General features: G+C 38.0%; 1 protein-coding gene across 1 annotated transcript in view; it reads right to left on the reverse strand.

Annotated features, from left to right (window-relative positions):
- Cacna2d3 (calcium channel, voltage-dependent, alpha 2/delta subunit 3) overlaps positions 1-13824 on the reverse strand; it is a 935068-nt gene that overhangs the window by 155704 nt on the left and 765540 nt on the right. The window lies entirely within an intron of this gene.

Consider the following 13824-nt stretch of genomic DNA (forward strand, 5'->3'; position numbering starts at 1 on the left):
AGCAATCAGTTACCCACTAATGAAATGCAGTCATGTCAGGGTGGGAGCCAGCAGCTGTTGATCACCACCCAGATTGTCTACTCAACACTCTAGGAGAGGAAGTAAAAAAGGAATTCTGAAGAGAATGGGAATTACCAAGAGACAAGAGATACATGGTGGCAGCTATCCTGAACATTACTGAGGTGTGGCTTTAAAAAAAAAATCAGGTGTGGTTTGCTTAGTACACAGACATGGTTCTGAAGAGTTGCATGCAGAGTGAATTTTTGTAAATTGAATCATCATTTTAATGCAGTAGGGGAGCTCGCTATTTAAAGGAACCTTTCATGGAGTCTTTCTGTAATGGAAATAATTGGCTCCAGATTTGTACATTTTGCAAATTTGCATTTTCTCATGCTAGGTTTACTTAAAGTGGAATATACCTGTTCTCTCTCAGCTTATTCTTATAGCCACCTTTTGGAATTAAATTTATTTTACACAGGAAGACAGCACAGAGGAGCTAAGGACATGTTAAAAGCAGAAGATGGCAAATACTGGGCAAGCTACCCTTCAGAGGCCATAACAGACATTGCTAATCAATCCCAGCATTCCTCCCAACAGAGCCCCAGTGCACCACATATGGTTTCTTAAGACAGCACTGTAGGCAACCAGAACAAATCAATTGGAATTGGTTCAAAGGATAAAGCACATTTGTGATTCAGGGTACTGGTTCTACATTTACCCCTTAAGGCTGTGTAAAAAATTGGTTTGGATCCTAACTTAGTAGTCCTCTCCCTGACTGGAATGTAGATGAAAGTTTTGCATGGATATAGGACAGACAGAGTAGCCCAGCCATGTTCAATAGTATAAAGAAGCTATAGGGAAACGGATGGGGGAAAACCTACCCATCCTACCACACAAGATTCACACCAGTGCATATCTAATCCTCTCACAGATGATCTATACCTGCCCAAGGTGTGTTTTAACTTAGGTGTTCCCTAACAACTCTATGCTAAAGATGGGCCAACTTTTAGGGCAGCAATTTTGCTAGATAATTTTTCTGGTAGAAAAATCTAAAACACGGACAGCAAAGATTTTTTTCCCTGCATGTTAAAATAAACCTGGACACATTAAAGAAAAGATCAAAGGGCATACTCTATGCTCATGTGGAAATGTCACAATGAAACCCATTAATATGTACAATTAATATGCATTAATAGTATACCTTTAAAAAGAGTAGATAAAAAAGAGACTCCAGGAAACCCTGGTGGCTACATGGATTCCATCCCAGGCCACGGCACCTTCTTTCTGCTCTGGCATTTGAACCATTTTAAGGCATGCACAGCTAAGCTCCTGCTCTAAATATGTAGCAACTACTTTCCAGTATTAAAAAAAATGAGACAATAGTACTATATAGTTGGAAAGGGAAGTTCTGAAGATCTTTTTCTCCTCTCAATTTCACCGAATGTTTTCCAAGCTTACATTGTGTATCAGATATGGTGCAAGGTGTTCTCATTAGCATTCTGCATGTACCCTGACACCCACATGCAAGATGTGTGAACTCTCTCATATAAGCTGAGAATAACCAAAGCCAACAGCACATGCTTCCTATAGCTACAATGATTTGGTGTTCTGCCACCCTAACCCTACAGAGATGCTATGAGCAAGCTTCTGGTATCACAGAAACCCATGAATGTGGCTAGAATCCCCTATTGTCAACACTCACATTCTATCAGATTTCCAAGTGGATATGATAACTCCGGCAAGCAGATAGTCAGATTTATGGCCAGTCTTGAGGGGCAGCGATTAAAATGATGCCTGTGTATATTCAGATTTCTATCATTTGCATTGTTATAGGCAAACAGAAGTTGGCAGTGAAATGCCAACAATATCTCAGCACAGAAAAATAAAAATTGAACTCTTTAACAAATGTAGAGTTATCATTTGTTAATATAAGAAATGAATGTATTAACTGTAAAAACAAAACAACAACAACAACAAAATACTGCAGATTTAAAGACCCAATTTGCAGGATATTCTGTAAGAACCACAAAATTATCTTAACCACCACAGTACACAGAGGTAATTTGAAAATTCCTCATATATTATTCTCAGCTGTTTATTTCTGCTGTCATAGTCATAGATTCCCTTATAAAAAATGGCTTTCCATTACAGAGCTATGCTGACTATCCACCAAGGACAAAAATGTTTAATGTTATTTCAGAGAAAATTATATAAAGTATCATTTTTTCTCATCAATTTTAGTATACCAGGCATGACCACAGAAGGGAATATTTGCATTGTCAGGGATCACAAATTTATAAACAGACTCTAACTATGAAGGATTTAAAGAAGGATCAGGAAGAATATACGCTGCTCTAGAGAATTTGGAGGAAAAAAGACAACAGTATCAAACCCTTATAAAAAGCCTTTACAAGTAGAGCAAATATCCTTAACCATTATTCTTGTCCTTAAAATTCTACCTGAGTATCATAATTTCCCTTACAAGATGGAAAGACTAACAGGCGATTCACACATGGATTTCTTCATGATTCATGAAAAGATTTATGAAGATTCATGAAAATCAAATCCATTCCTCAAAGCAACCAAGTACTCCTGAAAAGGGGCCTTTCTCATAGACACTAAATATCAAAATAAATAGCTAAATCAATTTCCAAAATACTAACATTCATTCAATTACACAACACATTCATATAATTATACAGCTGTTAGAGACCTGTAACTTTTTGTAAAGGAAATTACTTATGGTAAAGACCCATCAGTTCATCTCCTAAATGATGTTGATGAAAATATTTTGCTTTTTAATGCAAACATTGCAACAAAGCCTGAAGGGAACCTTTGTTCCACTCAGAGACTCGGTTTTGTAATCCAGAATCCACTTTATAGATTCTTTTTGTTAAAAATATTATTTTTAGGTTAACATACATTTGCAGTCTAGGGGTTTCACTGTGATGTTTCCATACATGCACACAAGTGCTCTTTGAACAAATTCATCTCCGCTATCATATTCTGAATCATCCCCTCATTCTACCTTTCGTTTTAAAAAGTATCTTGTGAGTTTCATTATGCCATATTCATACACACATGCACATTATATAATGTAATGTTTTTCAGTCCTCTTCACAACCTCAGTACCCCTTCCTTTCCCTCTTCTATTAGATTCTTGAGTAGACATTTATACCTACTTTTTCACTCAATGTTCATCTGATACACAGGATGTCTCCCAGACGCACAGGTCCAGAAAAAGAATCAAAGGACTGAGGAGTCAGGAAAGGCCTTGAAGAGCATTTAATCTAGGCCTGGAAAATTTTAGAACAGCTGCCACCAGCTACCTTAGCCAGTATAGACATTGCAAGGCCTCAGAATCCTTTGAAATCTCTTTCCCAGGTACTCACAGTGATCAACTAGAGTTGACATAAGAGATTAAACCTATTTTCTGTCCTATTTCCATTCAATTCCCTTATTTTTCAGATAGGAAATAGAAGCCTGGAAAAGGAAAGGAGCATTCCAAAAGTCACATATACATCATTAGTTGCATTACTGATAAATACAGCTACAGAAGTACTGGGTTAATATGCATACAAGTGGACCCTCACTATCCTTCAGTCATACTGCAGTGAACAAGAAAATCTAGGCTATGACATTATTCTACTAATTATCTAGCTAAAGATAATTATAACATCCCCATTACAGTCACTTATTGAGTATGCAATTTTGTGCAGATGTTTTCATATAATTCTTTTTCTAAAATGTTTATTTTCACCCAAACTACATGTAGATATTTTACTGTGATAGGTCAGACAAGAAATCAGAGGGCCTGGGCCCAGAGAGCAAATAACCCTGAGGGCACACCACCAGTTAACAGTAGAGTAGAAGAAACTTGGAGGCAAATCTTCCCAAGGCCCAAACCTGGACACTTTACAGAATGTGACGGAATCAGAGATAGGATCATTTTCTGGCACTACCATTTACCCTAAACCAGTCAGGGAAAAGGAGGCCAAACAACAATCAGTATGTTACTATCAGATCTCTTGCAACACTAAAAATGGGAGGACAGCTGAGGGAGCCAAGGCAAAAGATGAGGGTCCTTGCTTCACCTGGGACATTCTCAGAATTGGAGGGAAAGAAATGCAGTCATATTCTCTTGTATCGTTTGAGAGAATAATAAAATTAGATTCTACATTAAGATGCAAATAATTTAGTTTTTTTCACTAAAATGTTCATAAATATACACAATAGGGGAAAATCACGAGAGCCCTAGAAAGTAAGGATATTTTTAAATGAATATCTAAGACCTAAGAGGAATATCTATTACTGAGGCAAATGTCTGACTTTGAGACAGATGAGCAAGGTGTAAAGGAAAGAGTGATGTTTATACTACCCTTCCTTATGATGGTCTTCCTTCCTCTGAGACACTAGGTTAGAATATCAGGGGGGAAACATATCCTTCTATATGAAGGGTATCTGAACATTTTACTTCTACAACCCTTTCCTAAAGTACTATTCTTCTGCCTTCTTCCATTGAGGTCTTTCAACAGTACAGCATAAACAGGATGAAAAGGAAGGTAGGTCAGTAAAGCAGGACTAATCCAAGAGGGTTTTTTTTTTAAGGCAGGGCTGAGATTTGAACTCAGGAACTCATTATTACACATAAGTTCTCCTCTATTTGAGCCATAACCTCAGCCCTTTCTTGCTTTGGTTATTTTTTTAAAATAGAATTTAGTGATTTTGCCAAACGCTGCTCTCAGACTGATATGTCTCCTAGGTAGCTGGGATGGCAGATGTATACTACCATTCCCAGCTTTTGTTTGAGATGGGCTCTTGATGTAAAATAGCTGGAATGACAGATACAAACCCTCATGCCCAGTCTTACAGACTTTTCTGCTTAGGCTGGCCTGGAATTGCAACCTTCTCATGTATCTTGGGATTGCAAGTATGCACCTCTGTGGCTAGCTATGGACTGAGAGGGAGTTCCATGAACTTCTCTGGCTGGGCTGGCCTTGAATTGTGAACCTTCCATTCTCAGCCATTCAAGAAGTAGCAAGGATTGCAGACCCAAGCCACAAGTGCCACGCTTGAGGCAGGTGCCTCCCATTGGCTGTAATGCTGGGAGAGTGTGTTGGGATGTGTTGGAGATAGGGCACAGGATCACAGGAAGCCAGAAACTAGGTGGAGCCAGGCTCAAGCTTTCCTAGCATCATTCTGTGAGAACTAACCAGGGTCCCATGAGAAATGCCTTAATCCCTTTTTCTTCAGTTTCCCAGTGTTCTAAGGACCTCCCACTAGGCCTATCCCCAATACACTCATTGTAGGGACTAAGCTTCTGACACATTAACCTCTGGGGGAGAGGGGGGAAACACATCCAGATCCTAGCACCTATGCTTCTTTCAAGGAATAAAGACTATAGACCTCTTTGCTTTATTCAGAATAAACAATCAGATATCCAGGCAATGGGACATAGCATTCCCTTACCAGTCCTTCAGTGCCACAATGATGGAGACACCTGTCCACTGGACAATGAAAAGATGGTAAAAAAGAAACAGAAGTATGGAAGAAAGACAACTCCACTGCTTTCAAGATACAGAAGCAAAAAAAAAAAAAAAACCAAACCATAAAACATGAGGTTTAGAACATACCCTCATATGATTTTTCCAATTCCTGGTATGGATTTGTTGTAAAAAATGTGGTGTACATTCACATCTGTATACATTATGTATATACATGTAGTATATGTGCATATACACATACCTGATGTATGTATACATGGGCAAAATTACATCATCTGGCCAATTTCAGAGTTAATGAGAAAAAAGCAAGCAGTTTCAGTGGGAAGGTATGGTAAGAGGCATGGCAATGTCAGGCACATGCAATCCATTACAGGGACAGAAATGACCGTAGAATATTACTGAATAAAAATTGCAAACAAACAATACATAAATAAAAAATAAATAGGTGAAAAATGAAACAAAGATGATCACAGTCACCATTAGGGGTATAAAAGTATTACTGCAACACAGTGGCGCAGCAATACCAGAGAGGGCTCAATCCCACGTGACTGAAGGAAATCAAAATGCAAAACACAGATTCAAGACAATGGGAGGGAATAGAAATGAATGAGTTCAAGAACCAGCACATAAAGAACCTGATTTCCCAATGCACAGATTCACATATCAAATAGAAGCATTTTTTTTTAATCTGAGAAATGATCTTTCTAGAGTTAAAAAAATCCAAGTTTTGTAGATCAGCAAAGGCTTACTATAAGAAAGAGTAATGAAAAAAATCAAGAGCTAGTCTTTCAAATTAACAAAAAAAGAATCCTATGATTTTGAGACCAAATAAGTAAAAACAAAATAAAACTGCGCTTCTCAGATATGCAAGGGCTCATAACATGCTAATATATATTTCTTAAAGAAAAGTAATTTATCACACAAAATGAATTTACAAAAAGAAGAAAATTGCTGGGTGCTAGTGGCTCATACTTGTAATCCTAGCTACTCAAGAAGTTCAGATCTGAGGATCACAGTTTTAAGCCAGCCCAGATAGAAAAATATCTATGAGACTCTTATCTTCAATTAACTAAAAGCTGAAAAGACAGCTGTGGGTTAAGTGGTAGCACACTAGCTTTGAACACAAAAGCTCAGGGGTAGCACTTAGGCCCCGAGTTCAAGCCCCAGGACTAGCACAAAAAGAAAACAAAACAAAAAGCAAGAGGGAGGCAACCAGGAGTAAGGGAATGAGAACAGAATGGAAATGCCTGTTAGAAATCATAAAAGTCAGTCAAGTCTGTATGATTTTGCTAATATGGTTATAAAGCAACGTAAAGTCAATATTTGAAGTTTCCAAGCAGTTGCTGCAATTGTCCAAGTATCAGGGATAAAGGAGTTAACTGGTATTGCAGAAAGCAATGACTAAAAGAGGAAGAAAACAGAGAATTAAAAATATATTAGGTGATTAATCAGGCACCAGTGGCTCATGCTTGTGATCCTAGTTATTCAGTAGGCTGAGATGTAAGAATCACAGCTTGAAGCCAGCCTAGGCAGGAAAGTCCACGAGCTCTAATCTCCAATTAAGCACCCAAAAATCTGGAAGTGGAGCTGTGACTCAAATGGTAGAGCACTAAACTTGAACACTGTCAGGGATAGAGCCAGCCCTGAGTTCAAACTTCAAGACCAGCACCAATATATATATATATATATATATATATATATATATAATATGTAATGTAAATATTATATATATGATGGTGAGTAAGTGTGTATATATATACACACACACTATATGTATATATATATATACATATAGTGTGTGTGTGTGTGTGTATGTGTGATGATATATTGGATTGGGGTGGTGAAGAAGTGATGGACACAGAATGCCAAGGGTGGAAGGAATAATAGTTTTGGTGATAGAAAGCCTCTGAGAACTTATTTGAACTTAGACCTCTGAGAAATTATGGCAGCAGTGGTAAAGGTATCTGGTGGGCATGTGTATCTATTCTGCCAGCTATGTTGGAGTCATAGGTTGAAGAATTGTGGTCTCAAGTTGGCTCTTGGCAAAATACTAAGCTCAAAGAATTTCCTTGATGAGTAAAAGGCCATGAGTTCAAACCATAATACTGCAAAAAGGCAAAAAGCACAACAAACTCACACAATATGAAAATCATTTATGAACAAAATGGTGCGATGATCAAGATTTGATTTTAAATAATATGGGATAGAGAGAATGATGAAAGGGACAACACTTGAAAGTAGACAGGACACAGGGAGACCCCAAGGGACTGTCAGTATTTACAAGCCAGGGAGATAGGGAGTCAGAATAGGATGCCCAGACCAAGTGGGCAGCCAGGGAGACCAAGAATCAGGAAAGTTGATGCTAGGCAAAATGTGTTTCTAACACATTTATAAGATGATTTCTTTGTTGCTTTGTATGTCCCTCCCCTATGGTATAACCCCTGTTTTCACTGCATTTGATGTTGGTATAATTTGTGGAAGGGAAGGGAAAAAACAAATGGTTTAAATAGGGATACAGGTGGACCCATTGCAACAATGAGATGTACAAGTTGTTATGTTGAAAAACACACTTTACAACTTTGGGGGGGGTGGGGGGAGGGGGGAAGAAGGGAAGGGATAGCCAGGGGAAACAAAGGAGGAGGCAACAATACTTGATAAGAAATGTACTCATTACCTTGCCCATGTAATTGTAACCCCTTGGTACAGTATTTTCACAATAAATAAATAAATCAGGAAAGTGATCAACATAGCCAAAAGCAGATGGTAGAACATGAAACATCAACATTTTACATTTGGGCTGGGAAGGTAGCTCAGTGGTAGAGCGCTTGCCTTGCATGCATGAGGCCCTGGGTTTGATTCCTCAGCACCACATAAGCAAAAAAAAAAGCCAGAAGTGGTGCTGTGACTCAAGTGGTAGAGCGCTAGCCTTGAGCTGAAGAGCTGAGGGACAGCACCCAGGTCCAGAGTTCAAGCCCCAGGACCAACTCCCCCAAAAAAACAAAAACAAAAAACAAACAAAATACATTTTACGTTTAACTTTGGACTCAGTAATATGGAACTTATTGGTAACCTGGAACTTATTGGTAACTTATTGGTAACCTGTATATAAAACCTGATTGGAGTAGGTTCCAGAGAGAATGAAGGAGAAGATGGGGGAGGAGCATAATGGAATTAGAAGAAGTCCAAGGTTAGGAGTTGTGCCTCAGTGGTGGAGCATCTATGTAACAAGGACAAAGCTCTGATTTCAACCCTCAGTACTTCTAAAAAAAATTTAAAAACTATTAAAAAAATAAGTAATAAATAATACAAATAAAATAATGTAACTGCAAAGTAATTTTGACTTGAAGACCTAAGTAACTAGATAAGCTAAAGTTTGGAAGGTGGTAGAAGTGGAGGAAAAGCAGATCAAATGTCCATACATTATATTTCTATTCTGAAAGCTCCTGCTATTTAGAGAGGACCAGATAGACCCATCTGCCCCAACTCGGTCTCATACCATTACACAGCTTGGCCTTGAATTGGGGCCTGATGTTCAGACACTGATCCTGACTTCATTTGGGTCTGTTCACTCAAAGGAGATTTTGGTGAGTGTAGACTTTGGGAAGTCATGTTGTTGAGTGCAGTAATACAGAGCCATTCCCATCTTAGGCTGACTAAAACCTATACCATGAGTAACATGGTCCTGGGGTGAGTGTCAACACATGTAACAGGCGCCTCTCACAGGCCTTACATCTGCTCCTCTCCTTCCAGGGAGGGGAAAATGCTCATCGGCTCCTTTATCCTCCACAAGCCCTGCAGCGTCAATCATATAGATTCCCATCTTAACTGAGATCAAAATCCCAACAAGGTCACTAGGAGATTTGCTGGGATAAAGGCAGTTAAATAAATCCCCAAATCTCTCATGAGCTATGTTGGAAAAATCCCATAAAGTGTTTTCCACCAAATCAGGTGAGGGCATTTCTAAAGCTATACCAAGCTTTATGCTGATTACACTTTCAGAGCTTTATAAGCTACCATGGAGATTAGCTAAATCGCTGTCTTGACTGACAATGAGAATATATATTTTTAGAGAGCTGAGGATCTTTGATTGGTATTTCTGTGGAACCATATGCACAGAAAAGTTAGGTATGACTGAGTCCAACTTTGGATACAGGAAGTTCACTCACCTAAACATTCACTTCATTTTCATATGAGTAGATGAGATTAGTATGTGAACAAATCAGCATTGTTTTGTTTGTTTTAAATAGACTATGTGATATACTTAATAAAATATGGGATTTGGTGAGTCTTTTCCACAAATAGCCAGGCAATTTATATCCACCTATCGTTTTAGCCGGGTGCTGTCTACAGATGATGTGGGTATTGCTGCTGTTCAGCACAGCTTCATTTACAATAATAGGTAACAGATAGCTGAGCAGAATATTTAAATAGCTCTTACACCTCAACAGTAGTCCAAATAACCCAATTTAAATATGAGGAAAGGATTTGAATAAATATTTCGCTGGAGAAGATATATGAATAGCAAGCAAGCACATGAAAAGATTCACAGGGTAAGTTGGTGAAATACAAATCACTTCATACATACCAAGATGGCTAAAATTTACAGACAGGTAATAATAAATGTTGGCTAGAATGTAGAAAATTGGAACTCTCATACTTTGCTGGTGGGGCTTGTAAAATGATACAGCAACAAAAGGAAACAGTTTCTCAACTCTTTTAAGTGCTGAAGGTAGCATTACCATATGATACAAACATTCAACTCCTAGTTGTCTACCTATGGGAAAAGAAAATATGCCTACATTGCAACTTGTCAACATTTCAACATTATTAATAGCTAAAAGTATGTTAACCCAACCACCTATCAAGTTATGAATGACTGGATAAAATGTACATTCTTAAAATAGAATATTACTTGACAACAGAAAACAATGACATACCAATTCATGGTACACCATGGCCACTCCTTGCACACATTACATTAAGTGAAAGAAGACAGTCACAAAAGGTCACATGTTATACAATTTCATTGATCTGAAATATCCAAAAATAGCATAAGGGGGAGGAGGATTCATGCAAAGTTTGTTGGGAATAGTTCTTTCTAAAGTCAGATTGTAGTGACAGGTGTACTTTCTGTTCATATATTAAGAACAAATAAATTGTAGACTTATAATAGGTAAATTTTTGTTATATATGATATAGCTCAATAATACCGTAAAAACAAAACAATAAAATACATTGAAGACTAGATTTGACTCCATAGCTTATAGTTTCCAAACCAGTACTCAAGAGCATTGGTTCAAGTTTTAATATAAAAGATATCAAGAAACTATCATGATACCCTCACAATCAAGGTTTCACAGAGAATAATGTATGGGATAAAGCACTGGCTAGTGAATGGTAGTCAATTTATAAAACAGTGGTCATTCTCAACAACGAATGTGACAGCAATAATCATTTGACAGCTAAGGATTGGTGAGCACTTATCTATAAGAATTCACTTTCTCTCTTTCTTTATATATTGTATATGTAACATATGTACTAATATATGCACATATGTTGCATACATATATATATATGGTAAAATGAAGTTGCTATTTCTCTAAATCTATATCATTTATTGAGAGTAGGAATCAGAGGGAATCTCCAAAACAAATTAAATCTAGGTGAGAAACATTCCAATTGGTTAATGCCATTCTTTTTCTACTTGATGAAGTAATTTCAATCTGTAAAACCTCAAGCTATTAGAAATCCAAAGTATAATGAATTTTTAAATAAAAAGTCAAAGATGGGGTGCAGAGAGGGAGAAGGAATGGTTTGGGTTCCTAAATACTGAGTTCCCGTAGACCTCACTTCCAAATCCACCATGACCTGAAGAAGAGTACCTTGCCATTTCAGTGTATAAATCCTTGAGGCATAGAACGTGTTACCCCAGAATTCTGCTGCTGAGGTTCTCATGGAGGATGTGCTGGGACTTTTGACCAGGTTTATAAAGAGACAGTGACTATTGGGAGTGAGTACCTTGGAGAGTTAGTGTGATGGATCCAGTTTCTCAGGACTTGGGCTATTTTTATTCCTAGGACAATAATCCTCAGTGTGTCCTTGTCACTGGCTACTGTGCCTTTCTGAACAGCTGTTCTAACCCTGAAATTCTGTTGTATATGGCAAATACAGCAAAATATATAACTGCAAGAGTATTCCATTTCCATGAAATTTGCCATTGTCAGTTTTACTGACTTAGGCCTACCTCCTTTTGTCTTTGAATTGTACATAGAAATGGTGGGACAAAGGCTGAACTAATTCTGCAGTGATACTCACTAGACACTTCATTGAAAATTAACTATATAACTTGGGGGGAGGGAAGAAGGGAAGGGAAAAACTGGGAGAAAATGAAGGAGAAGGTGACACTATTCAAAAAGAAATGTACTCATTACCTGACTTATGTAACTGTAACCCCTCTGAACATCACCTTTACAACAAAAATTGAAAAAATAAAGGTTTGAAGTCTTCAAAACAATAAAAATAAAATGATAAATACCAAACACAAAAAGTTCCACCTTGCAGATTATTATTTACAGCAAACTTAATGTGGATTCTCCACTCCCCCTGGGTCACCTAGCCATCTGACCAGCAGCTTTGCCTTTAGATCCTGGTAAAGGCTCTCAAACTCCAAGATATTCACTCAGTTTCCCAGTACCCACCTGGAACAGGGGCTCATGTGCAAGGAATCTCATTTTAGATTGGTTTAAAATTCTTGGAGAAATCAGTTTCCTCTGTTTGGAGTGCTCCTCCCACACAGAACACATGCCACTCCCTGGGTGAGGCCTTCCCTCACTGCCCCCAAGTGGAGGAAGTATTGCCTCCACTATATACCCCTACATGCATATATGCACCTGAGACTGAATGTGCATTTTGTCCTTCTGCCACTGCCAAGCACTTTCCATCTCTTTATCTTGCTCTATTTTCTACAGAGAGTATCCCTCCCTCCCTCACTCCCTCCCTCCCTTCCTTCTTTCCTTCCTTCCTTCCTTTTTTTCCTTCCTCCCTCCCTCCCAGTTTCCCTCCTTTCCTCCAACTTCCCTCCACCTCACTCCTTTCCTTCTCATGGCAGCAGCATACCAGGCTTGATGTTTTCAGGGGTGCAGCAGCGTGGATGGATTCATCCTTGGGCTGTCACTCCAGCCTCTTAGGCAAAGCCTCACCCTCACCGCACCCAGCCACTGCATTACCCATCAGCCTGTTGTTGTTTCATTCTGCACTGCCTTCTGGCTACTTGTTCATAGCTACAGCTTTAGCACTACATACATAGTAGGTATGAAATATACATATTTATTGGATGGTTTAACTATGATGGATGATTCTTTTAAAAACTAACCTATATGAGAAATACTGAATTTAAAATACTAGGAACTAAAGTTTGCCTGTTAATTTAACCTAGAGTTTCTTGAACTCTCCATGGCTTGCATTTTGAACCAAACCATTCTTCATGTGTTTCATGGAATGTTTGGTGCCATTCCTGGCCCTTCACCCAGGAGAAGCGAGTAGCAGCCCCCAATCCGTAATGAAAATAAAGCATGGTTCTAGATGTTGACATATAGGAAAACCATTTATTCAATCAATATTAACTTTTGTGAAGATGAAACAATGTATTTGTCCACATTTCACAAATTAGACATTTGTGATACGTGACACAGTCCTGACATGCAAGTTAATTCATATATACCAAATATGTGAAATCCCACCAAAGAAATATTTTGCCATTAATATTCAGTCAACTCTTAAGTAGAACTCACATTAAATAACTTTAACCCATCACCTATTCAAATGATGAAAACGAAGGCTTACCTTCATTACAGTGCTTTGAATTATGCAAATAAGACCACATAATCCACATTTTCAAATTTTCCCCATGAAGGAATATAATATAACCTGCATTCCTTATAAAGGAACAAGCTAATGGATCAGGACCACTCCCCAATATTACAAAAAATATCACTTATATTTGTGATTTAAAAGAATAAAATTGGGGTACATAAATCATATCTTATTGAAGCTATCTGAAAAGAGCTGTTTCTACAAGAAATCAATATTTAATAGTCTTTTATTTGGCCTGCTCATAATCAACTGTTATTCTAAGCTTTATGTTAGATGCTCAGAGCTTAGATAACATCACATACTGATGCAGAGATAACTACTGGTTGCCGTTAGAATGGGATAATTTTTCTATTCCTTGAATCTACAGGTCTATATTGTAGTACTGTGGTGTGGGCTGAAATTCAGCAGTTGAGAATGCCTTTTAGAGTTTTAGTTAGATATAGTAACT

This window comes from Dipodomys ordii, unplaced genomic scaffold, assembly GCF_000151885.1.
Source record: "Dipodomys ordii isolate 6190 unplaced genomic scaffold, Dord_2.0 Scaffold132, whole genome shotgun sequence".
Taxonomy (NCBI): Eukaryota; Metazoa; Chordata; class Mammalia; order Rodentia; family Heteromyidae; genus Dipodomys; species Dipodomys ordii.